Source organism: Dermacentor albipictus, chromosome 1, assembly GCF_038994185.2.
Source record: "Dermacentor albipictus isolate Rhodes 1998 colony chromosome 1, USDA_Dalb.pri_finalv2, whole genome shotgun sequence".
In the NCBI taxonomy this organism is placed as follows: domain Eukaryota; kingdom Metazoa; phylum Arthropoda; class Arachnida; order Ixodida; family Ixodidae; genus Dermacentor; species Dermacentor albipictus.
The window spans coordinates 353052031-353078840 of record NC_091821.1 but is presented as its reverse complement, the minus strand read 5'-3'; the positions used below and the strand labels follow the sequence as shown (position 1 = coordinate 353078840).

At 48.5% G+C, this 26810-nt stretch overlaps 1 pseudogene; it reads left to right on the top strand.

The window, feature by feature from the left end:
• The window catches only part of LOC139053395 (uncharacterized), a 36073-nt pseudogene extending 10496 nt beyond the window's left edge, over positions 1–25577 (top strand).
• Positions 25578–26810: the final 1233 nt, after the last annotated feature.

Genomic DNA, 26810 nt, shown 5'->3' with positions numbered 1-26810 from the left:
AATCGGCTAATGGAAGATCTGCAACCATCAGGAACGCTTCATCAAATTCTTCTTGTGCCGGCTACCTATAAGACACAAATCTCATCCATAATAGCTTCCTTATTAAAAAACCAAGAACAGCCGAAGTGCAAACCCTGTAATGACCCATTGACGGTAAATCGTGTTCTAATAACATGTCCCGCCCTAGAAACACAAAGATAAACCATTTGTTAAAGGTATATGTATGTTCAAAGGACGCCATTTCAGCTCACCATGATTCTAGGGCGGAATGCTCTGGTTTATCGTATCGTGCTTCTAGGTTTTTACACAAACTTAAAAACTGACGTGGCTCTCTGGAAATATTCATAAGACGTTTAGGTTTTAGCAAAGGTACCTTTTTCTGTCTATATTGTACCATAATCGCAGCTGTCTTTCCACAATAAATATCGTCATAAATAACTAAATAGTCTACACTTTATCCACTGAAGTTATCAAGTTCCGTTCGTTTGCATTGACGAAAAGGTCCGAGTGCTTCGTGGCAAAACTCTTACCATAAACCAATATCCGCTTTCCACTATGTGGTTTTAAGTGCTTCAGCTTTTCCAGAAGTGGAAAAAGAAGTGCTCACAACTTGTTTCGACATTTCCACAAATATTTGTAATAAACTGGAGTAAAAAAATACTATTCGTGCATTATTTGTTACGTTTTCTGCCATCGTCGTAACGTATCGTACCTATACGTTTCTCCTCCTTTCGGCTCTAACACGCGCTAAGTCACCGGCCAGAGCAATGACTCTCAGGCCGGTGTAACTGCTTCTCAGTGTATGCTACAAACGCCTTCTGTATATCATACGAACGGCCACATGCCAGCGGACTCGCAACGGCTATAGCAGTAGCCATGCTGAAACTAACTCCGAGCTTACCTCGAGATGTTAAAGAGTATTAGCGTTCTATGAGAGTTAAGACCAACGTTGTTTAGACCGCATTCGCAAGGCAGATGTTGGTTAGGGGAGTCTAGAGAAGAATTTGTTAAATGTTAGGTCAACGGGAAAAATTCTCCCTCAAAAAAACACAGACAGTGCCTTAAAATGGGACATAGTTGTTGATTGGGAAAACGAAGGGGAAAGTTCATAATTACTACAGCGCGAACAAAGAAGTGGAGCCACGAAACGACAGGACCAAGCGTTGACTATCAACGTCAGTTGATATTCAGCGCATGTTTCCGTCGTTTCGCGTCTCCCTTTCATCTTTGTTGTTTGCGCCGTAGTAGTCATGAATTCCCCCCACCCTGCCAACTAGCCCAATTCATAGTTTTCCTAAAGGAGAAAAATGAGATGAACGCGCACTTTGGTTTATTAAATAGCTTGCCCTATACAGCAAAATGGGCAGTGTATCTCATTTACAGATCAAAGAATGGGCACGAACATCGTTAAATGCCAGTTTCCCGTTTGCCATTCTGGCACAGGAGATTCGCACCTTGCTTACAAGAAGGGAGCTGTTTCCTGCCAGCTCGCGGTTTTGATGGATCTTTGTAATGATGTGCTTAGTAGATGACCCAATGCTACTTGCGGCACCCAACAAACAGCAAAGTTAGTGTATTGAACAAACTCTATACAAATGATTATTTTTTTAAAATCAACCAACTTGTGATGATGCATATCAGAAGGAGTAAAAGAAAAAAAAGGACGGCGCGTCCCTCAAGGAATTGATGCGAGACATCTATAAACGGATGTCCTCCAATAGGCTTCTAAGCCAGGTCAAACTCGAAGAAAGTAAGCCTCATCTATCTGTCTATACATGACGGACACTCGCACAAATCATTCGCAATCGATCATAGTCGGACAAAAAACTGTCGTTTGCAGCGCGATCCATTCAAACTTCTGGAGCATCACCGACATCGAATCACCGATATAATTCAGCGGACAAGAACAGCATACGCACGAACTAGCAGACGCAGAGGGAGTTACAAGCGCGTTTGCCTCACAGAAAGCATATATATATGACGTCACATGTGAATATTTGGCACACGACTCACCCCCCCTTCCCCTCATGACGTGTACGTGCACTACCGACTACATGAAGTAGGCGACAGCTTACACACGCTCGGCATAAGACCGAAGCAGAGCTAGCCTTATCTTAGACCACGGGAACGTCCAGTCTGGGCTATCGCGATGCATGAATGAAAAAAGAAAGAAAGAAAGAAAGGAGGGGGGGTCGTCTTTCTTTTAAAGGTGCCGGGCCAGCCCTGCTTGACTAAGGTTTCCCACGGAGGATAAGACGGGGGCAGTACTGGCGGCATAGAGCCATGGAGCTCACTCGGGGGGGGGGCTGCCGTCGACTCACGTGTTCAGGCTTAGGGGTGGCATGCCACAGACGGAGGGAACGCAGGAATGTCACTTTAGCGGATTCGTAAAAGGTCGTATATCTCACCCGTGAGCGCTGGGTGCACCGTGGTCTCTTCCTCATCCTCGTTCTCCTCTTGGGTGATCAGGGCGGAGCCGCAGGGGAGGGGGGCCAACGCCGAGAACACGGGAGTTAGGCCTAAGCCCCTTGCGCAGCAGCCCAGTTCGCAGCTACCGCCGGCGCGCGATGTGGCGGGGGCGCACTGCTCACGATGGCGATCGTAAATATAGCGCCGCTGCCGGTCGGTCGGTGCGGAGCGCCAAGCGATGCCGTTTCGATGCCACTTCTCTGGCGTGGCCGGGTGAGTTAGGACCCTGCCCACCACCCGTGTTTTTGTGCCTGTGCATGCGCGCGCCGGGGCCGGGGTGTTCGCATGCATGTTGTTGGCCGGGCCATCTGGAAGCGCGCGGAGAATGTGCGCCGCAACTCACACGCGTCATCCACGGGAAAGTCTGTCCTCTACGTCGAGCCATTGGCACGTGCACAGATCTGTCCTCTGAAGCTCGGAGAGAGGTCTCTCGAGAGTACAAGAATTTTCGCCTCAACCATTCTGCTATAAAGACACCTACCGGCTCATAGAGACAGAGGATTGTGCTTGGCCTATGGCAACTGCTGCTTAGGGGATCACACAGAGGAGCGTAGTCGCAATGCTACTTATTCGAAGAAATTGCCGCCCTACTGGTGGTGGTGGTGAATTGTAGCAACAGGCTGGTTTAGCCTGGTGATCAAGGCCGGCAATTGCTCCGCCCGAGCGTCTCTTACAATACAGATGAAGAGTTTCACTATATGTCAATCAAACTAGTCTTTCTTAAGAATTCGATATGGAGACGTGAAGTTTCTTTGCAGGCTATAACTGATCCCTCGGGAAATATAAGGTGGTGCAGGCACGCATGTGGTAGGTCCTTTTTCTTTTTTTGCAGATTCCTCAGGAGAGCGTTCACAATCATGTTGGTGTAAGTTCAGCGCTCATTCTTGTCATTCTGTCTATGTCCGTGTCTTTCTTTCTTTCGCTGCCGCCTTTTCAAACACGTATGTTTTCTATTTCTAGCCTTACTTTTCGTCCTTGCCGTGATGTTCCGTATAAACTCCGAAAGCCACGTGAATGAGCGACCCACACGTCATGGATGCGAGACAAAGCACGCAACAGTGAGCCGAAAAGCATGGCGGCCTGATGGGAACTATCTTCCCACGCTCAATATTTGTGTTAGTTGGAGATCACGTGACCAAACGCGCGCTTGGGAAGGAGAGCGTGCGTCTTCTCTATCCCTGCCGTGGCTGCGAATGTTTGTGCGCGGCTTACGTTTACGTGGCCCGCGGGCCGTATATAATTGTTGTTAGCCATGGGTGGGTGCGATGATAAAGGGCGAGCAGGGATGGCTGCGAACTTAAGCGCGCTGTCTTCCTTCCCGGGCTGTCTTTCCGGGCCCTTAGTGTTGCAGATTGCGTAGTCTAAAAAAAGAGTTGTGGTTGGAGATATCGCTGACAGAGACCGTCTTGTAGTGGACATAAAAATTGGCGGATGATTATGATGATGATGATGATGATGATGATGATGACGATGATGATTATGATGATGATGATGATGATGAATCTAACGCGTGGAGTCGCGGTGAATCGCACGGCTGTACGAACTGTTGGTTGGAAAGAAAGTGGTCGAAAAGGTCACCTTCTGCAACGATACAACACTGCGACCTTCTGAGAAGGCTTGCTGTCGCTGCCGTGAGCACCGTCGGTGAAATGCTGCGGTAGACTTCAGTTATCTTCTCCTATGAGGTTCCTGGAGTCGTCGTTTCCGTCGTGTATGAGTGATCCCTAATATAACACCACAAGAAAAAGTCAGTATGGTTGAGGTCGGGTGACCTTGTCGGCCACAGGACAGGTTCGTTTCTCCCAATTCATTGCCCTGGGAAGGTAACATTGAGCCATGCTCGTGCTTGACTGCAGCTGTGGGCTGGGGCTCCGTCACGCTGATACCGCATTGCGTCAAGCCGGGCTAGTGGCATTGTGCAGCAGAAGTCTTAACCGGCCCTTTGAGGAACTCAATTACATACCTCTTACCGGTCAGAGTGTCGTTAAAAACACTGGACCAATGATTGTGCTGTCATATATTCCGCACCAAATGTTAAAAGACCATTGATACTGGTGGCGGGATCTTCCTAGCCAGTGGGGTTGTTGCTCACTCCAATAGTGTTCCTTGTGGATACTTACTTGGCAACTTCGGGAAAAGTTCGCTTCGTCAGTCCACAGTACCTTGGTAAGAATTTCAGAATCCTGCCCCTCTTGAATCAATATCTAATTCGCAAAGTCGAGCCTCCTTTGGAGGTCCCTTGACTTGGCTGGGGGGAGGCTCTGCCCCCACCGGAAAACTTCGGAGGGGGCTCGGGCCCCAGAGCCACCCCTAGTTGGCGCTTATGGCACTAAGTAAGGTTGTTATGCGCGACATAAGACATTATTATGCATACTGCTCACTTTATTGCAATCTCGTCTCGATCAGTTAGCAAGGACCATTCCAAACAAGGATGAATGATCTCCTGGAAGGATTCGATGATGAGGATATCAGCCATGAATTCTTCTTTGGTATTTTCTTGTCATTGTTGTGTTTAATTTTACCTGCTTCGCAGGCGACTGCTTCTTATGGGGCTTGCCGCGAGCTTCAATAGCTGTCCCTGCGCGCTCGTGTCTCTGAAATGCGTTCGTCATAGGTGGCTTCTCCACATTCAGAGGCTCTGTGAGGAGAAGCCCGCTTCCCTCATTCAGCTTGTTTTACGGGTGATAGCGTGAATAACAGAACAATTTCTTGTGTAAACCGCAGTAATGAATGAATGAATGAATGAATGAATGAATGAATGAATGAATGAATGAATGAATGAATGAATGAATGAATGAATGAGACTGAACTGGGACTGAGGTTGAATACTTGCGATTCCGACATGACGCTTACCGACTGAACCATCGACAGCACCATACATAGGGTAGGTCTAAGAGCAAAGCGGTGCAACGCTCCGCGGTGTAGTGGGTACATGTACGACGCAGCTGAATGCTTATGATGTCTACAGCTTTCGGTATTGGTTACTCCAGTGAAAAAAAAAAAACGCTCGGGGGCATATAGTGGTGAAAAAAATCAAACGCGAAGAAGCGTACACCTGCTGATGGCAGCAAGTTCGATTCGCCTTCAGGCTCTCTGATGTAAGCCCTAACAGAAAGACGCAATTCGAGTGTCCTTCTGTCGGCGTTCAGATATGTCTCTACGAGAGCTCCCTAGGCCCCGTCATGGCTACATAATTCTCCGTCATCTCCCGCCCTTTCCGCCTTCGAGCTCTAGCGCATAGAAGTTTAACTTCAACGAATAATAATAATAATAATAATAATAATAATAATAATAATAATAATAATAATAATAATAATAATAATAATAATAATAATAATAATAATAATAATAATAATAATAATAATAATAATAATAATAATAATAATAATAATAATAATAATTGGGGTTTTACGTGCCAAAACCACTTTCTGATTATGAGGCACGCCGTAGTGGAGGACTCCGGAAATTTCGACCACCTGGGATTCTTTAACGTGCACTTAAAGCTAAGCACACGGGTGTTTTCGCATTTCGCCCCCATCGATCAACGAATGAACACGCCATCCAAGTCCGTAAATCATATACCTCTTACAACTTATACCATGACAAGCGCGCAAGTTGAGTGCTCTTACGGGGAGTGCACTTGGGGACCTTGGGTGACACTTACGGCTATGTGGTGCTAAACGGGAAAGCAGAGCGCAGTCGCAGTAATAAAAAAAATGGCGACAGCCTAAGAGCGCGTTTTTTTTTTTTGAGGATGTAGATTAAAAAGAAAAAAAACTTAGAAAAAGTGATTATCTTAAGTTGTAGTATTCCTGATAAAAACAACCATAATGTACATTTTCTCAACAAAAAGAAACGAGAAGTGTTTTATTACAAGAGTGTTGCAAGTCAACGCCGGCCAAAACGAATATCTAGCCAATCCAGAACAACACGGTGGCGTGCGACGCGACTCCATTTGAGCCTGCTAAAGCAGAATATTAGCGAGTTCTGTTTTGATTCTGTGTCCTTTATTATGCATTACATTTCGTACCATTCAAACCGCTAGCGGCGAGGCTACGCACTCGGCCAGCAAAGTGCGTTTCGTGAACGCACTCCGACCGGAGTGCACTCTTCGCCAAGTACACTGCACTTGCGACTTTTAGATTTGGCAAAGTGCACTTAAACCGAGTGACACTCTCCGTAAGCGCACTTAACTTGCCCGCTTGACAGGCGTGTTAGTATCGATTTGAGCACACAAAATATTTTATTGACAATACCGCTTCATGCACACAAAAGGAAGCAACTGTTTGATGTTGACTCACTAATTGATTCACTCAGCACATAGCAGTGGCTCAAGAGCTGTGGCGTTTCCTCCGAGCACAAGGTCGCGGTTGCGAGTTCAGCCCCCTGGGATCGCCGTCTGGCGAAGGAGGTATGCAAAAACGCTCCAGTACCGTGCTTTTAGTGCCCGTTTAAGAACCACAGCTAGTTAAAATTATTCTAGAGCTCTCCATTACAACATCTCTCTTAACACCTGTGTCGATTTGGGAAATCAATCAATCAATCAATCAATCAATCAATCAATCAATCAATCAATCAATCAATCAATCAATCAATCAATCAATCAATCAATCAATCAATCAATCAATTCATATATTTGCACCTTGGCCAATTTAGATCCTGCGTTGAATAGCTGAAAAGGGAGCAATTATTACATACATTGATACTTCGTACATATAAGCTGTAGAAACAGTACTTCGGGTACTCGAAACAGTTTCCAAGTATACCTACAGATGGCGTAAGGAGTTACTGTATTGAAGAAGCCGGTCTTCGGCGTTCCTAAGTTGGCTTCTGACGGTTCGTCACAGCTGAGTTTCGTTTGTTTGCCGTGACGCATTTCTTTAAAACATTGGGTGAGACATCGTCAGCCATACAACACACGATGCAAAAAAATATAGCGGTAGCAATTACACACATTGAACTTCAGGAAACATGGTACCCTATACACAGAGAGGATAGGTGAGAGAGAGAAGGACAGGGACAAGGTGGCAGGAATAAAGCACGCCTCGGTCGACTGTAGAGAGAGGGGCCGTCTCCGTATAAACACAAATCCAAGTAGTCTCTGGATGGCCTATAGAGTACTTATAGATCATTCTTCTCTTTCACAAAAATTGTGCGATTTAACGTCACGACATTACACAGTAAGTTTAAGGGGATGCCGTAGTGAAGGGCCGCGGATTAACTTTAAACACCGGCGGTTCTCTAATGTGCAGCTAAAACACGACAAGCGCGCAGCCTGGTGCTCCGTCCCCGTCGGAATGTGGTTGCCGCGGCCGGCAATCGAACCCATGTCCTCGTATTCAGCACTACAGGTTGCAATAGCCACTGTACCAACGCAGTTTGTCGGTAGACTGCTTACAGACTTTACTTAATTAAAAAGAAAAATTCTTTCCAAGTCTATATATACCGTCTGCAGACAAAAATTGTTAACGAGTAAGCTCATTTGCGAGTGTCGAGTGTTCTTTGTGTGCCCTCAACTTTGTCCTGTTCAGGGCGCTGCTTCACCGACACGGTATGATGATTTTAGTCACCAACTCGCCCAACGGTCACCATTACTGGAGCTTATTTCGTGCATGGTGTTAACACACCGCGCGGAAGCACAAGGACGAGAAGAACCTAAACAAGGACAAGTGCGGTCCTCTTGCTACAGCTCCTTTACCACAATCCTTTTCAGTAGTACTTTGCTACCATACATTGCTACAATAGTTTGCTACGATGATTCACAGCATATACTTTGGAATGGCTTCTTTTCAGAACGTCTATTAGCATTGGTCAAAAGTGCAGGGCCACCAGTCCATTGCGGTATATCCACAAAATTTCACAAAATAAAAATGTCTGTATCCTCTGCACAAAACTTAAGCAATTTCTCGCGAAAGGACGCTTCAACCACGCCTGCTAGGCAGAGTTAGTGTTCGAGTACTTTTCTATGGCGACGAACTGAAAGCTGCAGGCGCAGTGTTTCTTACGATACAACTGCCAAGACGGAAATACGATGCCACCGTCTATGCGAGATTCCTAACGGAATATATGTTGTGCTGAGGGAGGTTCCTTGCAAGACGCTCCAGCCGGCGATGACAGCAGCAAGTCACTCAGAAGAGTGCGCCTATTCTTTCTTTCGTGCTCCTTTCAGCGGGAAGAAATTTACGCTTGCTGTTTAATTTGCTGTAATGAGATCGTTTACTACGCGAAAATGAAAATACTGCCGGCGAACGGAGTCCTCACTGGGGAGTACCTGCGATTATAACAAAGCCCACGGCGCAGGGTCTCCAGGGCGCGCTCTCCTAGGTGCAGCGAAAGGATCAAAGCTATGTTTAAGCAGTCTGGCTTCCAGCTTTGGTGTGCGCATTGCCCCTTCGGTGTGCTGGATGCGCTGCTAAAGCATACCAAAATACTGATCTGCTATCTACTTGCACTGGCAACTTGACTTGCAGTCGGTGTGAAAGTAGCAAGAGTCTGGAAAGTCCTGCAACAGATCGCTTCCCTGTGGTGCCACCACGCGAATGTCGAAGATGGAGGCGTGTAAGGCTTCTTTCGAACCTGACTTGGCTTAAAGCGCAGTCACTTAGACCACAAATACTGTTTTCTTGGAGTGGTATAATCAAATAAAGTATTTGGTTGAACGTATAATAGTCACTATTGTTTACTCACATTTATTACAACAGAACAAGTCAAGAAAACACAAACAGTCCGTTGAAAGGGGCGCAGAGTGGACGAAGGCCAATTATAGTCTTTATTCCAACTTTAGCGACTGAGTATCTGTTCCCGTTTGATATAATTGCGTAATCCAGCGTGATTTCTCAGGATTTATTAAAACAAAATGCTTTTACGTATACTAAAAAAATAGAAATCGGCATTTTGCAGGCTGCTTTAGTAAACAATAAGCTATTGCGACAGACGAAACGTTGCTGATCAGACGCGTCGCCACGGTGTCTTAATTTTCCAAGCAAGTTTCCAAACAGAAGTCATGTGTTTTCCGACATTCCATACAACACAGAAGTGCTAGTTTTCCCTCAAACGGTGAATTTAAGGAGCTCTATCGCTACAGGGGCAGAGCTTCTGCCCCTGTATTATTCCGCCGTTCCGTTCAGCAAAATTTCACAGTGAATCAATGTAGCTTGGTACTTATTAGTTTCTCACTTGCCAAAACACGAGAGTGCAAATTAGGAACAGATATTCAAATTTAGCACTGAATGGTGCATTTTATGTCCTATTTTACCATAAATGCTGTTTGTTTGTTCATTTGTTTGTTTGTTTGTTTGTTTGTAATGTATGTGATGCGTTTGTTATTTGTTCTTCAGCTTAAATAAATGCGCATGAGACTGCGGGACAATTTTTAAGAACACTGTCACGGGCATGCGCTTCGCCTTCGTAGCCTTCCCTTCACTGCGGCAGAAACTTTCCGCTTAGCGAACGAAACTGCGGGAGCGAAGCACCTGCCGAAATCTCCTCCAACCTACAAGATTCGCTACTGAGTACGCTCTGGAAGACCAGGAGAGCAGGATGGTAGGCCGATCGCGAGTGAGCGGGAAGGTACACGTACACATATATATTGCTGGGAGGGTGCGCGACCCACCCACCTACAGGCACTGCGCGCGCTTTATTTTTGTTTGCCGGCACTTTCGAATGGGGCTCCCGGCATCGCAACGTTCATCGGTCATCAGCAATTATGATAATTAGGCTCGCGGTTTCGCCCCCGCTCTCTCGGCGCCTCGTGCGAGCGTAGATGGAATGCGAGGAGCGCCGCCGGCTCTCTCCGAGCCATCTTGCGATCACGACCTCTGCTGGCATTTTTAACACTGCGCCGGGTTTGATGCCTATGAAGACATCTAGAGCCGGTGCAGGATGGAGTCGGTTAGGATGCACAGGTGAAAAAAGGACCATGGGGAGAGAGAGATGATGGGGGAGGGGCATTCTTGAGCGAATCTTTTTATGTATATATATTCGTTTGTCGGCGATTGTATCACGTGGCGACTGCGTGCGTGCCTGCGCCCAGAGAGAGAAAGGGAGAGAAATATATCCACCAGAGGGCAGTGACGTCGGCCTGATGCTCTACGCATCAGCGTACCATTTTGCACCGGTAAACAGGATGAGTGATCAAGGATGTTGGTGAGGGAGAGAAGTGATGTTCGAGGTGGACATGTGCGGCCCTGCTTTGGAGAGGTGTGTGTCTCTTAATAATTAGGGCGAACGTCTAATGACATTCTTCGGTAAGCACTGCTCGAAAGCTGGGGTGTGCAGTGCAACATGGGCTTCTGGGAGCGACGACTGTAGTGACAACGTATGTGTCGACGTACGTTGACTCATTGTTGATTGATTGTGAGTATATATGTATGTGATAAATACTATTACGCGCATGTCTGTTCAACGCCCTTTTTTCAACGCCCATGCGGAATTGTGCTTAGCAGCTTAGTGAAGAAAAGCGGAAAGCAGCGAGGCAGGGAGTAACAACAATAAAATAAATTTTCCCTGGGGTCCCCACAATGCGTAGCAGGTATGTGGCGAAACTGCAGCGAAATTTAGAACCGACGCACTCACGACGATGTGCGCGGACGGTTATGCGAAGCTTTCAAAATTTCATCGCCACCTGGCCACCACGCCGCCTTCACCTCGTAATAGGACAGACAGAGAGAGAGAGAGATAAAACCAAAACAAGAAGAAAAGTGCCGGTGCGAGGTAGAAATCAGCTGCCGGGGAAACGGGAAGGAATTCCGGGCGTGTTCCTCTCGCCGCCACGCGGTCCTCCGGCGGGCCCGAACGAGTCGTTTCAATTTTTCATTCCTCGGCGCCTCATTGTTCATTCTTAAGGGCGTGCGCACAGGCATCGTTCGTCGTGCGTGCAATTGCGGGGACGAGGCAGCGAGAGCGTCGTGCACGACACACACACACACACACACACACACACACACACACACACACACACACACACACACACACACACACACACACACACACACACACACACACACACACACACACACACACACAGGGCGCGCCTCGGGGGTCAAACCGGAGGTAGGCCTCACACGTCGGCGGAGCTTTAATTACACACGCGAGGAGGGGGCGCGCTACCGCCTCGGCGCGTCGCCTGCCGTCCTCTTTCCGCCACCCCGTCGGTCGGCGCAGCTCTTCGATCGCCCAAAGTGGTTCGTTTGGGACGGCCGTGTTCACACCTCCTCTGAGAAGCCGCGCGTCTCTGTCGTGACGCCGATTGCCCTCCACTCCCCCGTCCTCGGGGGCAGCCGCCGCCACCGTCGCGGAAGCCCACGGGCACGGATGCCGCCAAGTAGCTCGTTCTCCCCTCCCTCCTCCTCCTCCTCCTCGCCAGCCATCCATCTAAATAGGCTAATTCAACGTGCCAATCTGCTGGGCTGCGCTTCTTAGGCGGCACAGCCGCTGCCAAACTGCGCCTCCGCGCGCAGGCTCGGATCTCGCTTCCTCCGCGTGTGTGCGTGTGGTGCGCGGAGATCCGTATGCCCTCTGGGCTGCTCGCAGGGGACCACACCGCGCTCTGCCTCGGCCGTTAACAAAAAAACACGAGAGAATGATCAAAAGAAAAGAGTAAAAACCGAAGAAGAAACAAGCCGCCGGTAGAATCTCGCGGCGGGGAAAAAAAGAACACACACGAGCGCAGCGCACGCCAGCCGCGCGGTCCGTTTTACGATGGATGCGCAATTACGCTCGCTCGCTCACGCGTCTTGTTTTACACGTCCTCGGCGGCGTCACCGTCCTCTTCTCGTTCCAGAGCACGGGAGTACGGAGAGCGCGCCTTTTCTCTTTCTTCGCGACGACGCAGTGGCGGAAGGAGCTTTTTTTTTTTCTTCTTTTCTCCTTTCTCCATGCACGTACATGAGTGCACGGTGGGTCGTCTTCCACATGGACGCGTTGTCGTCTCCCATACAATGCCCCTGTTTGTTTTTTCTCCGCCGCTTGTGTGTATACCTGTCGCTTCCTCACCACCCTATCCGGTCGTTCTGCGCGTCGCCTCGGTGGCCCCGGGGAACGGCACTTTTCGGAGGTCCGCTCGCGCTCGCGCATCGTTTGTCTTTGGCAGGCAAGGCGGCTATTGTGTGCGCACGACCACCGTGCAGCGCTAGTACATACCGCCACCGCTCCGGGCGCAGCGAGCGCACACAATGAGCAAGCCGCGGCAAGATGGATGTCCGCTTACGGCACAACGCGAGCTAGAAGGTGCCGCTCCGCTCGCGGGCTATCTAGAAGTGTCGAGAAACCCCGCGTAGGTACCGTTCGGCTCGAGTCTACCGCAGGCACGAGCTCGAAACAAAGCGTCAATGCGCGCCGCCGGGACTCTTCAAAAAAAACAAGGGGGAGGGCGTTTCCGTACAACGCCCCGCGTTCGTCGAGCAGAACAGCGCCGGCGTATATGCAGTCGCTTGCTGCGGTGAGAGTGAAGCGATGAAAGGAGCGGAAACGGCAGTGCTGACGCGCGGATCGTATTCACCTTAACTGTCGCGGAAAACACCTCGGGTTGTGCGGCTGATGGCGCGGTTCTCTTTGAAGAGTGTATACCCCAAAATGAGAATATATTGCTTCGTCGAACGATGTCGCCGGGTTAGCGTGTGTGGTGGGGCTGTTGGCATTAGGAGACGTCCGCGGGCTACGTGGGGCTCCCGCGCCTATCCTATACGGGCGAGGAAATGTCTTTCTCGTGGAAGGCAAACTCACGGCCATGTTTGCCCATCGTATACCACCCACCTTGAGCAAGACTTTTATTATTCGGTAAAAAGTAAAAGTGGAATGGTCTCCTTCGTCTTTTTCTTGTTTGTCTTCGGAGGGATCGTGCATCTGCAAAAATAATATATCTTAGCAAAGCCAATGGTTTCAAGTCTTTGTCTGAATATGCAGTGAAAGTGGCAAAAACGTCCTGAAAGTGGACTGTATTTAAGAAAATTGAAGACTGAAAATTTGGGCATGCTATGGAATTCCTCGAGTCCGATAGCTCTGCTGAAAACGCCCACAAAAAAAGCAAAAAAAGAGAGTTTTCTTAGGTCATGATCATCACAAGAGCAGGACAAAGTTGTCCCTCAGCATCACTGAAGTTAAGCTTCTTCTTGGCGCAAAGCACAACCTGCACTACACCCCGGAACTTCTCGACCTGACCATTCTGTGCTGTTCGTCCGATCTTTTTGTGCGCGCTTACTAGTAATCGTGTAGGTTTGAACATTAACAGGCAGGAAGCTAAAGTTCTGTTCAGTAGCAAGCGACAAAACGAGCCTGTAATTAATGGATGGCTTCTTGAAGTAGCGCGTGAGTGCGCTTGTCTATAGGCCGATCACTGACATGCAGGGGACCTATATCACGAGAAAAAAAAGTTTTCAGAAGAATAAAAGTATGTTAGATGAGCACATAGTCGTGAATGGGAGCTAATCGTGCATCGTCGAGAGGAAAATTGTATAAGCAATGCTTTCAGCCTGTGCTTACCAATGTGGACGAAGCTTGGATGAAGGAAAAAAGTCGCAATTTCACCCGAAAGGCGAAGCCTCGATTGCGATAGCAAATTAGGAGACAGCCATATGAAGTAAGGATAGTAGGTTTATCGGCCGTATCAACGTGTAAAGATTAGCTTGCTAACTAAATTAACAAGCATGACGTCGTCACCCACAGCAAACATGAACGCATCACAATCGATGACCGCGGACACTCGCTGTCAAAACGCTGGCGTGAGGAATTGCGGCAGCAGCAGCGAGCGAAGTGACCTTCGTGCGGTCTATCGCTTCAAAGCAAACTGAGCGCCGAGAACACACAGCACGCACAAAGAGCTGTCGACGCACCTAGACTCTGCCCCCAACGCAGATCGCTCTCAAGACACGACCGCGCGATCGTGCGCAGCTGCCACATATACGCAGTTGGAGCCGGAGTAGAACGCCGCCCAGCCTTTGCAACGTTGCTTGCAACGGTAGCCGAAGACCGGCTTCTTCAACACCGTTACTCCTTACGCCATCTGCAGGTGTACTTGGAAGCCCTTTGCTTTGTAACTTTGGGTGCCTCGTGCGCGATGGAGGACGGGCGCTTCCTCCCCGCTTTCCTCCCTTCCGCGCGAGCGAGATTCAGTCGTGATCGCCGGCTTCCCCCGCACGCGTTCACTTGCACATACGGCGTATGGACGCGGGGCGACGGTGTAATCCCCCTTGGACTTTATACGGAACATCACGGCGACGCCGACGGCAGAAATGCGCCTGGATTGCCCATATAGTTGCTATAGGAATAAAACGAAACATTTGACTGAAGCTCAGAGGCAAGCAACAATCGACAGAGTTAAAAAAGAAAAGAAAACGCAGACTTGCGCAACGTTGTCGAATCGCAACCCAATATCTATCGAAGCTGTATTTTTTTTTTTAGCAGTTGAAGCAAAAATTTCAGTTGCCTCTAATTCATCGAGCCACTTACTTTAAAACGTCGCTCGCAATTGACTGGCCCAATATAAATCTTGCCCGCGTATAACATTATCGAGCACTTGTTAAGGATTGTTTCACAAGACACTACAATAATTCATCCGCGCACTTTTACTTCGCGAGAACATGGGCCAATATGCTCCCCCCATTTTTGTTAAGTTCATCTTGATCGCCTTTCATACTTCTCCATGGATAGCAGGCTACATTCTGCATTGTTCATAAAAAAAACAACACTTAAAATGCTCTGGATCCCTTGCATACGTAATGTACTGCTGAGACCGTAATTAGCCCACACACTTTGAATTTCGCCTGCTCATTAACAATAGCCTGCCCCTAAATTTAAACGCGTATAAAGCAAGTGCATTGTTTAGCTCACCGAGGACACAAGGGAAACCTACTATTATTATACGAACGCCGTATAACGGATAAAGAATTCGGGAAAACGTGGATCGAGTAAACTTTTGCAATGTTTCTAATTAAATCAAGATCTTGAAATTTTCCTCGCACGTTACACTTAACATGTCCCCCTCCCTTCCCTCCCCCCGATTTCCCCAATTATCACAGAATTTGAACTCGGTGTCCTGTACAATTGTATTACAATTCTGGGAAACGGTGCGGGTAACTACAGTATGACATTCTGGAAAGCTTTAATGAGTAGTTTCCTGCAAAGTCTGCAATCGACCTACACAGACTAAGCATTTTTCGTTCGTCGCTCACAACATGCTTGCTACTTCGATGAAATAAAAACAACACGCCTTGCATAGTTCATTGAGGAGAAGGGCACAAGCAACTACACGCCTCGTATAAAGCATGAAGACTAGGAGAAAACGAGTATTCGGTAATTATTTTCAAAGGACGTTATTAACCTGTGCACTTGAAACTTTCGGTGCACGTCACATATTGCATGGCATGGTTTTTTTTATATATATAACCGTGGAAGAAGTCATTATTTTTTTTACTTGCTGGTGTAGTATACGCCGGAACACCGACTGTGCGGCGGCGCAAGAACGAAAGCATTAAATTTATGTTCGCAGTCGCTAAAACAGCACCTCTCTCTCCGTGACCTACAAAAGCAAGAAAATGTTTCCACGCATAGATTCTTTCACTTTTTGCCGGTGACCTTTTTTTTTTTCACCGTTCTTCACCGGATTATCATTGTTATCACGTTTTCCCAGGGCGCAAGACGGGCCAACGGTTTCCGAAATGTCTTGAATTTTGTCGCCGATTATATAGAGAAAGAGGCTCTTCTATAATGATAACACGCACGTGATACGAATACTGTTGCACATTTTCAAATGTACGATACAGCGCTAGTGATTGCTTTGGAATGTACAGTTATGAGCGGACGAGCTTGTGAGATTCGGCCTGACTGATGTGCTCACCGCTGTCATTGCGATTTGGGTGCGCCGCTTGCGTTCCTTGTGCACAAGTTCGCCCAATAAACTGCGATTCGAACTCGCAGTTTTGGCAGTGTCTTGTGCTTCACTGCAACGTGACAAAGCGATCCGTAATTATTCGTGTGTCGGTCGGATTTTGAAAAATGGCGGAGGATATTTGCAAATTGTAAGCAAGAAAGTAGACTGGCTGTTCTTTATTCGTACGTCGCACAGCAGTCATCATGTTTGCTGCAGTCGGTAACATCTGCTCGAGCAGACAGCGAGACGACTATATACGTGCGAACGTAAGCACAGTCGATAGATTTGTAGCCCCACGTACGTCATATATTGTATAGAAGTGTATCACTTAAAAGCCTTCTGTCTTTACAAAACAGCGTTTGCAGTCAACCGTTTCAAAGCAAGTTGTTCGTATACATTGCGAAACACTGTATACGTTTTTCATTTTAATGTGAATAGCATCCTTTGCCAACGTCAGCCGTTCTATTTTGTGAGTTTCAGAGTTGGTGAGGTTGCTCCGTAATATTTTTAATGGCGAATAAGATTAGAAGTAGCAATTAAATGTGTTGTGTGCTGATATCTCTTACTATTACGTTTTCTTTTTTTTCATTTCCTTTTAATGTTACTGTCGTCGTGCCGCAGCGTAAAGAGAAATTCTACTCGACTGCAAAACAGACGCCAGCAAACTGTTCCATTCCTTAATCGTTCGCAGAAAAAATGAATAAGCGTACATGTCCAGATACGCTTTTGGAATTGAGAACATGCAATGATTGCTTGACCTGACGTTTCTAGCCTGCCTGGGAGCAAGATAGGGTGTGGTTTCAATATTGAAGTGGCCTTTTGATAACAAAAAAAGAAATTTAAGTCTAGCCAACTTCCGCCGTTGAGCCAGTGGAGGCGAATCAAGCAACCGAAGTATTTCGGAAACAGAGTCAGTACGATAATACAGGGAAAGAATGAACCTTGCAGATTTTCTCTGTATCTTCTCAATGCGGTTTATTAATCCTGATTGAAACGGATCCCAAATGACACTGGCATGCTCTAACGGTGGTCTAATGTAAGTTAAATATGCAAGTAGTTTGACGGGTGTCGTTGCTAGCTTTAATTTTCGGCGAAGGAACCATAACGTTTTTTTCTGCAGCTCCACAAATTCTGTCTATGTGTGATTTCTAACTTAAGTCTTTGGAAATTGTTAAACCTAGGTATTTTATCGTATCAGCTTCGGTTAGAATTGTTGAGTTAATCTGATAATTACACTCAATAACATGCTTTGTTTTGTTTGTAACTCTGAGCATGACTGATTTAGATTCGTTAATTGTCATTTTACTTTTTGCGGCACAGACTTCTACAGCTTTAAGGACTTAGCTAAGTGACGCCTGATCGTTTTAGTTATTGATTTCATGATATAATAAACAATCGTCTGCAAATAACCGGATGATTATGTCGTTACTTATGTTATGAGCAATATCATTTATGTAAACTAGAAACTAGAAACTGAATCTTAGTAGTGCCGTGCAAACGTTGTCACACTATTCTAGAAATACATACAATAGTCTTTCTTTTATGCTGCTTCCAATATCACTGTCACAATGTCAGAAACATGTATTCCTTAGCCAAACTATTGCATTTGTATTTCGTTATTTGTTTTGCATTGTATTTCCAACATTCATTGCTTCATGTCCTATTTACGTTTGTAAAGTGTTTACATTTTTTACGCTATGTGCAAACTTGCTGTACCCACCCTGTTACGGCCAAGACGGCCAACAGTATTTGAAAAAAAAAAAAGGTCGTGTGTACTTCTTACTTTATGCATTTTATAATAACTCTATAAGCAGGCATATCAATTTATTTGAGGCCTGTATATCTGAATTGATCTTGAAATTGGAGGATTTTGTAGGATGCGTTGGCACCACAGAGCGTGCTGGTTGCATTAGATTCCAAGCGTGCTTGCGTGTCGAAACGTTCATATCGTGCCGTCAGTATAGAACGAGGAGACTGTACACAAAATTTGGAACAATCTTCTTTTTTTTTTAAGTCAGGACTGTTTAAGGGTTATATAGGGGCAATGGGGCAGTTCACGGCTCTGTCGACCCCAGCCACTCCCTTGCGCAAGATATCAATCACGCCAAGCGCGTCTCGCGAGGCCTCGCTTTTGAGCCTATTCTCGTCGACGAATAGACCGAACAAGCGATATATACCCGCCAAGAGATTACCTGACCACTCGGATCAGGATAAGTGCGCACGTCATAACACTGATCTAGCAGTTGTCGCCCGTTCCCGCTTTTCTCTCTCTCTTTTCCGGAGCCGCATCGCCTCCGGGGAATAAACGACGGGAGAGGTTTCTTCTTGTTGGCTGCCTCAGGTATAAATAAGCTTTCCTCTGGAGGGCTAGGCAGGCGTTTACGATATCCCGACAACAAAGCTCCCTGTCGTCACCGCAGTCCGAGCAGGAGTGTGCGTGTGTGTGTCCGTGTCGCTGGGCGGTTGACATGGGGGTGAACGGACAGGACGGGGGGGGGGGGGGGTTGGCAGACATGCCTACTTCGCCTCCCCTCTCTCTCTCTCACCTTCCGCTTCCCTGATCACCAACAAGAGGAGGAACATCTTCACAGCCCTCTCACACAGAGGAGGCCGTGAAGAAGTTCACGAAGCGCTGAAAGCTGGCGCTCCCCCCTCCCTTACGCCCCGCAAGTGCTTCGAACCGGCTCCCAAACACTCGACTTAAAGTGACGACGACGACAGCGGTGCTACGACCGCTGCCGCGAAGGCATCCGACGCGGCGCCGCTGCCGAATGTGTCGTCGTCCACGGGTCAGACGCCGCCGCCGACACCGCGGGGCTATAGCGCGGGCGAAGGCCTTCCCCAAAGCGGGCCGCCGCGGCAGTCCTCACCCGGGCAGGCGAGCACGGACACGTACGCCAAACAACGGGGCGGGTCCCATTATGCGTCTTCTGTACGCGCCACGGACTTCTCAATAGATTCTGTCGGAGCGGCAGAAAAAACCTTTTTCCAAGCGAGAGAGAGATCCGGCTCTCGGGGACGTCTATCATTCACGGCGAGCAGTGCGAACCACGGGGCCGCATGCCGCCGCTTGCTGCCAACAGTGGTGGTGGTGGTGGTGCTCGCTACCCTTCCCCCTACCCTCCTTCGTCGTTCCTCCACAGGAACGCGAGCTGCGTAGGATTGAAGAGGAAGGGGGGGGCGATGTTGGAGGGCAGGGTAGGGGGGGGGACAGTATCGCTTTACAAGCCAGGACAGGGATTAGGCAGCCATCGACGGGCCGCCGCGCCGGCCATTACCATGCGCTCTACGGAATGCGCTGACGCGGCGGCGGCGGCAGCGACGACCCGTTCTCGAGAGGGCCCGCGCGCCGCCCGGACACTTTTACAGCTGCTCGGATGACTTGCAAAAGGTGGCACAAATTGAGAGGATGATTGGGTCCCGGATTAACCCCCCGTCGGGCCAGCCGCCGCCAAGCCAGCCACAGCGAACACACCACAACAGTGCGTAAAAAGAGCGCGCGGAGACGCTTGACGTGCGGTACTCCTTCCATGTATGCACCATTCCGCCCTGTGGTGCGGAAAAAAGAGCCCTTGTTCCGAGTCCGTGTCCCCTCGGTATTTTTCTGCTCCATAGAGCATCTCGGACGCGCGTAGACTCCTCTCCCGTTTCCGGACCGACGCGAAGAGGACCGGCGCGAACAATGGACGCCTGCAGTGAAGAAACGCGCCTACGGAGGCGTGTGCGTTAAACTAGATCGGATTTTGGGGCAAAAGAAAGACAGCTTACCAAGTTTTGCTACTCCCACTGGGAAGAGACGCCGAATGCACGGGGAAGGAAAACGTAAGCGCGCGTGTGCTGCAGTGCTTCCGGACTTCTATAAGATGAGACGCGGTCCTGGGCACGACGGACGAAACGATTTACGATGCCTGGCTGTCCCTTTGTGCTTCGCGACGTCGCATATCACTTACTTTCGTGTCTACTCGAAAGGTAGAGAGCGCCGGCTTCGTATTCAACCGGCAGAGCACAACCATCTATTCTACTAGAGCACGGCGCCCCAAACACCTCCATTACATTCAGAGTGACGAATATTTCCAATGGCCTGCAAACACTCGCATCAGCAACGCAGAATTCATCTTTTGTAACGGCTCTCATTTAACGTGTACCTTCTTTGTTGGATGGATGCTTCGCCGCCGTACAGGTATGTACCGCAAAAATGCCGCCCTCGGTTCGCGTTTCCGTTACTTTTTACGGCATCGCTAGCCCTATTATTCTTTCGTAAGCCGCTGACAGAAGTGAGCTGTCTGCAAACAGTGACAGTTGAAAGGCCTACTGGTTGAAGAGCAGCGTTTTATGCTATTCAGTTGTCCTTACTTTCTGAGAGACCTCTTAGCTAGAGGGTCTTGATCTCTGCATAGCGATAGAATGTAGCGCCGAAGCGACAGAAACCCGTGTTCGCAGGCAGTTAAAGCCTCTTAAATGGGTATATAGTGCAAGTAGTATATTGGGACAATGAGAAACAACCAATGAATAAGAAACTACAGAGCAGCAGCGAATCAGGAAGGTAGTGGCAAGGCACCGCGTTATAGAGACGACGAAGTGAACTGTGCATGCGTTCGGGTACAGGAATTGTTTTGCTGTTCCGAGACAAACGATACGGAGTACTCTTTCGCATATGATTGGATGGATAGAAAGTATCCTGCCAGCGCAAGCAAATCGAGGTAGCTGCACTACAAACAAGACGATGTATTTAAGAAAACTTCGATCCATGAGCTACCTAAAGGGTGAACTGGATGTCTGCCTGCCTTGAAAGAAAGAAAGAACGTAAGTGAAAAAAAACAAGAAAATAAGGGAAATAAATAAATAAATGATCTTACACCGGCGATTCCTGCTGCTCCGAACCCATTTAAAGCGAAAGCATCTCTTCCCCCTGCTACCATCAACGTTCCCAACTTTGCTCAAAACACCATTCCTAGCTGTGAAAAGTCTCCTAACTGTAAACGCAAGTCATGCCGATACAACAGTTATGGCAACGACGACGACAATTTGCTTGATATCCAAGAAACTAAGAGCCGCTTTTGCAAGAGGAACGCTGATAATGATTGCTACATCGAATACCTATACTGTGAGCTACATGAGCGTATTGCAACGAGGACGCATCGAAGCCATCACGGAGCTTTAACGCGGAAAGCCCTCCTAGCCAGACATTGTGCGATGAGCACAACGTCTCTTTCGTCTGCTACAATACGGTATGGCATATTGCAACGAGGGCGCATCGAAGCAATCCCGGATCTTCAATGCGGAAGGCCTTCCGCAAATGATGGAGCACATCGCCATGGTTCGCGATGCGTGCAGCGTCTGTTTCGTCTACTAAAATACTGCCTGCAGTGAACTGCACTAATTGTACAGTACTAAGTACAGTACTAAGTACAGTATAATACTAACTGTACAGTGGTACAGTACTATATAGTACTAATTCACAATTATACAGTGGACTGTACTAACTGTGCAGTCCACTGTATAACTGTACTATAATTATGAGCTACCGCTCTCAGAGTTGCGCAAAAGCTCAGCGGTTAGCGCTTGCTCCCAAAGGCACAGTGCCATCGTTGGCGTGAGTTTGATTTCCAGTAGCGAATTCCAGTAGGTGGGCGAAATTTCGTTCATTTTTGCGCCCTGTGGTGAGGGTGAAGCTGAGGAGGTGTCGAGGTGAAGAGGGTGGCCTGACGACGACGGCACGATCATAACGACACGACGACGGCGGCCCAGCGTAGCTAGATTGGCGTAAGGGAATAGACAAGAGAACACGGAGAAACCCAATTTCGAGCTCCTACTGCATTCGTATCAAAAGAGAGGGCAGCATAAGATCTGAATCCTCGTACGAAAGTACCACCTTTTCTCTCTCTTCCTCTTTTTTTTTTCAATATGGCACTAATTCAAAAGTACGAGTACTGTTTCCTTCATAGTATCTCGTCCCTCGAAGGCTCCTAGTCCGAGGAAAGTCGCGCGACGAGCAACCAAAATGACCTTTGACCCCTGCCTTCGCCACCACCTGAGTGGTTGTGTTCGCATTATGAAGCTCGTGTTGGATACTCTCCCCCACCCTCGACGAGGCGTATGAAGAAATGCGCACTGACGTCATGACGCTCCTCGCCGAGTCAGCCAGCGCACTGAGCGTGAACCGCTGCGGGGAGGGATCGCAGAGAGAAAGAGAGAGAGAGAGAGTGCGGCGCGTTATTCGCGCTCTCTGTCGCCATTAATCAGGAAGGCGGCACTAATACCCTTTAACTTATGCTCGGGTCAAGGACATCCTTCGAAACGGCCCCGCGCGGCGAGCGAGCGCCAGGAAATGCGCGTGAGAATTCCAGCAGCATGCAGCATGCAGCAGCCAGCGGCGGGATATACCGACGCTTCATACACGCGTACACACGCAGAGCGCGGCGCGTGACATTTCCGCTTTTCCTCCCATTCGCTCGACGACGCATCATTGTCCGAGACCGCGCTGCAGACGCCGGGGCGCGTAACCATAACTCGCTCCGCTGTCCGTCGTTGACCTCGCGGCGAAACCGCGGGTTCTTCTCGCGTTTTGAAGACGGCCTCCTCGTCCTCTGCTCCTGCATGCACGGTCCTCGCCGCCGCCGCAGCGCGAGACGTGTCGCTCGCTGGCGGGGCTCAGGGCGAGGGCAACGCCGGCCCACCTTCTTTCCCCAGCGCGTCTCGTAAATCTCTCCGGCTCCATTACGCGAGCGAGGCTACTGTCCACCGAGCGAGGCTCAGCAGCAGCTCGCATTCTCGGCAGTCTCTTGGCAAGTCCCGTGACGCGTAATCCCTCTTTTCAGGCGGAAACTACGACGACGACGTCTTCGGTTGCGTACACGCCGCTTCCAAACCGCAGCGCTTTCTTGCCGCCCCCATCACGGTACTGCACGCCTTCCCTACGGCTTCGTTTTCGACAGCCTTCTGACACTTTCCGTCTCGCTTGCTTGTACGCGCTTTTCGGTCGCGCTCGGCTAGCAAGCGTTCTCGTACACTGCTGCAATCGATACGGACCCAAACCGAAGTAGTGTAGTCACTTCCATGACCCCCCTTCCCCCCCCCCCCCTTTCAGCCTCCTTGCGTTTGCCTCTTCCGAAGCAGGATACGGGGTGTCCGTGTGGCGCTTCGGACCTCGACACGGCGACTGCGTGCCTCCTCGACCAGCGACGGGGCGCGCCGCTGAGCTGCGCGCATTGTTGTGGCCAATAATGGCCATTGCCGGGAGCGAATAAGCGACGCCGTTGTCTCGTCGCCTCTCGACGGCCGAAGAGGCGTTCACAAAGACAACGTTATGGATGATACCCATACGATACCGGATAAGACACCGCAGACAACAACGTCTGTATACCGTTCAGCTCGTACTCGTGCATGCGTTACCGCACACAAGAGACGCGCGATCTTTCTTACCTTTCTTCTTTTCATGAAGCGGCGTGAAACAGAACGTTTCGCACGGTTGGTCTTTATAAGTACCTTGCGAATCCATGCAAGAACACGCATCTTTGTCTTGCTTTGACCTGGCGTATTGTGTCGCCGAAACGGCCTTAAGCGAAACAGCAGCGGCCCTCTCGTTGATCAATCGACTTACAGTAGTAAACTGCGTACTTCCAAATGTATTGCCTCGCTATATCGCTGTCGCAGAATTTCTTTTTCTTTAAAAGCAGATTGTGAAAACGCGGTTTCCCGGAGATAGGTCTACTTCTCAAGAACAATGGCGCTGAGAGCACCCTGAAAAGACCTGTTCCGCAAAGAGTGTTTAGTCTACCACTGGATAGCTGGGCACTTGGGATGCGCGTATTACAGCTCGGACTAGGCCTCGCGCGCCTCAGGCTGGCTCTACTTTCTCCAGCAGCAAACGAAAGGCAGCCACAAGTTAGGTGATAAGAAATGCCATACACAAATGAGCATGCAACAATAGAGAGATGATTGCCTACAACTCAAGCGATAGCTTCGGTGTCCAAACCTGCTGAGACATCCAAATGTGTGTGATATGCGAGCGTGTGTGTGACGGCGACGACAATGGTAGGACAACGACGAAGTGACGATCATGGAATGAGCACGATGGAACTATATTACATCATGCCGGTTGGCAACTCGTGCGCTAAAAAAATACTAAGAGCAACATTGGAGAAACAGTGTCAGACAGCTTGAAAGTAAATTACTCTCAGGCGTCACTGTTAACAGCGCGCAAACTTCAACGGGGAGCGAAAGGTAAATGAGCCTTTCGCCGTGCTTATAGTTTCTTAAGGCAATATAGTTTTTCGCTGGCCTATGTGAATGCGGACAGAAGTCATCTCTTAGGAATAAATGGACACGTTGCACGTGGCATACAGGTTGCAGGGGACGTCAGTCGTTATTTCTGGGTTGCGCTGATGTTTCATGTCCATAAATACTGCCATGGGAAACACTTGCTTATGTGACAATATTTACGCGGTGAATTAATATATCTCTCAAAAGCCGCTCTATGATGATACGCAGAGTCTATAGCAATATACGTGAGAAACAAGAAACGTGTTTCTAATGCATCCGCGCCGTTATGACAAAGGCTGAGCTACAGCTGATGCATTTCGTTCCCCTAATATGCTCTATACGTCAAGCGCTGCTAGTGCACATTTGTACTTTCTTTAGTTTGCGCTGCCATTTATATCTGTGGCGTGTACGTACTATACTTGATATGTAATACATATACTTAACTCAGTGATAAGTCAAGAGTGCGTCTCGTGTCCTCTTATTGGTGATGTTCTACGAAACGTTCCTCTGTTTTACGCATACGACGTTGACTATGTGACAAGTAAGTTCCACGGAGTCTGCGTTTCTATCACTTGTGACACCATAACCAATAAGAGGCCGTTCTCCCACGAGACGAAGCCTTGCTAATGAAACTGTTTCGTTCCATCGATTTCGAACGATATCGTTGTACGTCCCTCTACAAAATGTTAAAAAGTTTGCTGCATTTCTGGACCGCGCAAGTGCCTCCACGATATCTGTATTGCTGCGTCTCTTTTTCACAGCTGTTTGGATTTTCTTGTCGTCTATGCACAGTGGCGCGGCGGTGGGGTGGGCTCCCGTGGTTGAGTCCATGCAGGAAGAGGAAGTGTCGGCGTCGGCCACAAATCAGCCGGCAGCCACCACGGACCAGACGCAGCCGGAAACGCCCCCTGGCGACGACTCCGCGGCTCCTGTACTGTCGAGAAGAGATACAAGGCGCCTGGGCGGCGTGACACGTGTTTAGTGTCACCGGGGCGTGAACTTAATCACCCGGCGGTCAGGAAACGCACCTGCGTCTCATATTTCTTAAATGAAGACAGACACAGTGAAAAGTAAAGTGCGCACCGCAATATGGGGCAGGTTAGTCCTGTTCTTCAAGGAAGGATACGCCTCAGAAATGAATTTTAGTAAATATTAGGGCTAATTAGATGGAATTTAAACACTACCTAACGATTGTTCTCATATCTTTAAATATCATTTCAGTTTCTCGATATCTTATGTGATTGTTTTTCTATGCCACTTGAAAGTGGAAAAATTAGGGTCTCTTGTACAGTGCTTGAACTTCATACCAAGCCTAGGAGAGTGCTATAAAATTGCTTCTTACAACCAAATAATTGCAAATACAAATTATTTTCCTATAGCTGTATTATTTAAAGAAAGAAAATTAAACTCGACCATAGTTATTGATAGCATTGATCGCTGGTTTCATAAAATGCACAAGACAAAAATTAGTGCCCTTCCGCTCTGGGAAGAAGGATGACCAGCGATGCTGTGTATGTGGGCCCTTTAATGGCGAACTGCACCTCCGCCGTGAGTCGGCCCGGTGTTGCACTACGTTCGGGATCGGCCCACGTATGAAAAATTGTTGGTCTCCGCGCGGACGCGATCCGCCAGATCCTAGCCACAGGCAGGTTGGCTGTAAAAATGGCTAAAAGTTACAATAAAGCCTAAATGCGAGGGCGAATCAGAAAGTCTTTGCCCCTATGTTTTTTTCCAGCCAAATTACGGCTGTAAATGCGAAGTCAACCTATCCATTCACAGCGGTGGACCTTTCATGGGCTGGCTCAGCCTTATCTGCCGGTAGCTCCGCGGCGCGGCGCTGCTGTCAGTTGTTGAAGATGGTGGTTGTGTTTCACACGTCCGCGGAGTACGAGCAACGAAGTGCGATGCGTTTTTTATGGAACAAGGGAACGAACGCCCATCGAAATCCTCAGTGAAATGAAATGCAGCCCACGTATACGAGGAAAGGTGTCTCGCTTTGAGAAGTGTGAGGTGATTGTGGTGTGAATTCACAAGGGGCCGTGAAGACTTGCATGACGATGAGCGTCCGGGGAGGCCGCGTGCGTCGCTGACTGACCACAGGGGGGCATCTCAAATTTAGTGCTGCGATGGGACAGATGTATGAATTGATGTAGCGACTATGTGGAAAAATAGTGTAAGGTACGTTATACTTGTAATTACCCGTATGTACCTTATT